This window comes from Microtus ochrogaster, chromosome 5, assembly GCF_000317375.1.
Source record: "Microtus ochrogaster isolate Prairie Vole_2 chromosome 5, MicOch1.0, whole genome shotgun sequence".
Classification (NCBI taxonomy): Eukaryota; Metazoa; Chordata; class Mammalia; order Rodentia; family Cricetidae; genus Microtus; species Microtus ochrogaster.
In genome coordinates, this window is record NC_022012.1 from 65,816,176 (window position 1) to 65,818,672 (window position 2,497).

Genomic DNA, 2,497 nt, shown 5'->3' on the forward strand with positions numbered 1-2,497 from the left:
AAAAAAAAAAAAAAAAAAAAAAAAAAAAAAAAAAAAAAAAAAAGTAGCAAAGAATGTTAAGTGAAAGTAGAGTTACATTTAAGTGGTAGCTGGAATGGTTTGCTAACTTTTCACTGTTAGAAGAGCTCACTCCTGTTCACCCAATGGTGCCAGCGCAGTGACAGCCTTGGCAATGCTTATAGGGAGCTGGTCACCTGATTCTTTGGTGCATTTGGCTATGGTCTGCCAAACTCTCTAGGCATTTCTGTTTAGAAATAGCCCTTCTTTCATATCAGTTTCTAGACAGTCATAATTTAGGGCAGTATGAAGCCTTTCAAACACAGTTTGTTGGGAGATAGACTTAATATTTTTTTCTTTCTGAAAGAGAGTATTATGAGAGTTGGTCAGCAAATTCTGAGGTAGCGAACAAAATAAAACAACACACCAGGCTATTTTTCTCAGTTACCATGAGTTTGTCACTCACAGCACTAAAAAGTAGTATTTTACAATTGACAGAAATCAAAAACATGATACGGGGATGATCATTAGTTTCTGTAATGTCACTTAGCTTAATATCAGGACCCATTGGTGAGTGGTATCAGTGTGTAGATAAAGCAGGTGAGACCCAGTCAAGGCTTGGTGAGAAAGTGATGGGCTCAGGTGGGCAAGAGATGGCTGCTACAGCGGGGAAATGAGAAAGTGTCAACAGCAAGAGTGATACTCCACTGATAGGCATCTGCCCGTCTCCTTCCCAGGGTGACTACCAAGTGAGGATTCTTCTGTTACTTCTCTAGTAAAGGGAACAAAGGAGAGAGAATAGCCTCTCGTGACTATGACACAGCCCTGCCACCTGCCCTGTCTCTGTATTATTTACACTCTTCTTTCTTTTGTATTATTGACTGTCACCCGAAGTCTGTTTTCTAGAATTGATGGCCTCTGCCACCTTCACGATTGATTACCTTCCTCTTAGAAACCAGCAAATTGGCCAGATTCCTGCCTACAGTACTAAATCATCAGCTTCCCTCTTCCTTATTATCAATTATGCTCTTAATTTTTAAAGCATTATTTAACAGGCTGATGAGATGGCTTATCAAGAAAGAACGCTTTTTGTTCTTCCACAGGATCAGAGCTCTTTACCCAGCACCCACATGGTGGCTCACAACCAGCCACAAACCCAGTTCCAGAGGGTCTTACGCCCTCTTCTGGCCTTTGTGAAAACCGCACACATATAGCGCCTAGACTCTATCCATGCAAACAATCACACATTAGTTAATCTTTAAAATACTGCTTGACACCACTTATCCCAGTTCCAAAACTTTTCAAAAGTTGTTTCTTTCTATTATATTCTTTCTTTGGAGGATTATAATTACAATATCTCTCCCTTCCGATTTTTCCCTCCAAATTCTCTCATACACCCCTTCTTCCCTTTCTGTTCTCTTTCAAATTCATGGCCTCTTCCTTTTTCATTATTAATTGTGTGGGCATGTGGGTGTAGGTGTGAGTGGGTTCCTAAATACAACCTTTCACTCTGTGCAATTCTACCAATATGTGTGTCTTCAGGACTAGTGCTTTAGCACTGAACCACCTATTAGTGCGCTCTTCCCTAGGGACAGCCACCTTTGCTCAGTTCTTTATGCCTGTAGTTCTTTATGTAGGGTTGAAACCTCATGGGATTTCCTCCTTCCAGTTTTCCTCCTTCTATAGTTCATGTTTGGGCAGCCATGATGGTGAGACTCTCTGGACATAGCCTCTGATATTGCTAAGAGACACAAACTCACAGCAAACTCCCTGATCCTCTGGTTCTTGCAATCTTTCCCAAGCCTTAGGTGTGGAAACATTTAGATGCATGGGAATGGGCTCTGCAACTCTGCATTTTAACTGGTTGTTATTTCCTGTAATGGTCTCTTCTGTTGCAAAGAGAAATCTCCTTGATGAAGAGTGCAGACTGCACTAGTCTGTGGTATAAGGACAAACGTTTGTAGGTTCTTAGGGATTATGCTGACCTAGTACATCAGTGGTTGGTGTAGATTCTCCTCCAATAGCCATGACTTCGCCAGCACTGGATAATTCGCTGGGTCTCCCATACCAGGCATGCTAGCCCTCTTGTTGAGTTGGTCTTAAATCCAATTACAGAGCTGTTGGCTTGTGCCAAGGTATTGTCTTCCGGTTATCTTTTATTCTTACTATAGTAAAAATCATCCTTAAGTATGCAAATCTAGTAATTCTCGGAAATGTGTAGCTGCATAGACACAATAGCAATATTCACAGAGCAGCTCCATAAGCCCATGCAAATTCCCTTTGCAATCAGCCCCTCTCCACCACTGCTGGCAGATACTACAGTTCCTTGCATAGAAGCTCTCCTTTCCCAGAAGGCCACAAAGTGGCACCATACCCTGTGTAGTATCTTTGTGACCCATCCATGCTGTTAACGAATCTACTGTCTGCATCTCTTGTGACTGACTTGTGATTATGTGATTATGTTAACGAATCTACTGTCTGCATCTCTTGTGACTGACTT

At 41.7% G+C, this 2,497-nt stretch overlaps 1 protein-coding gene across 3 annotated transcripts in view; it reads left to right on the forward strand.

The window, feature by feature from the left end:
• Unc13c (unc-13 homolog C) overlaps positions 1-2,497 on the forward strand; it is a 462,492-nt gene that overhangs the window by 266,519 nt on the left and 193,476 nt on the right. The gene's annotated exons all lie outside the window — the stretch shown is intronic.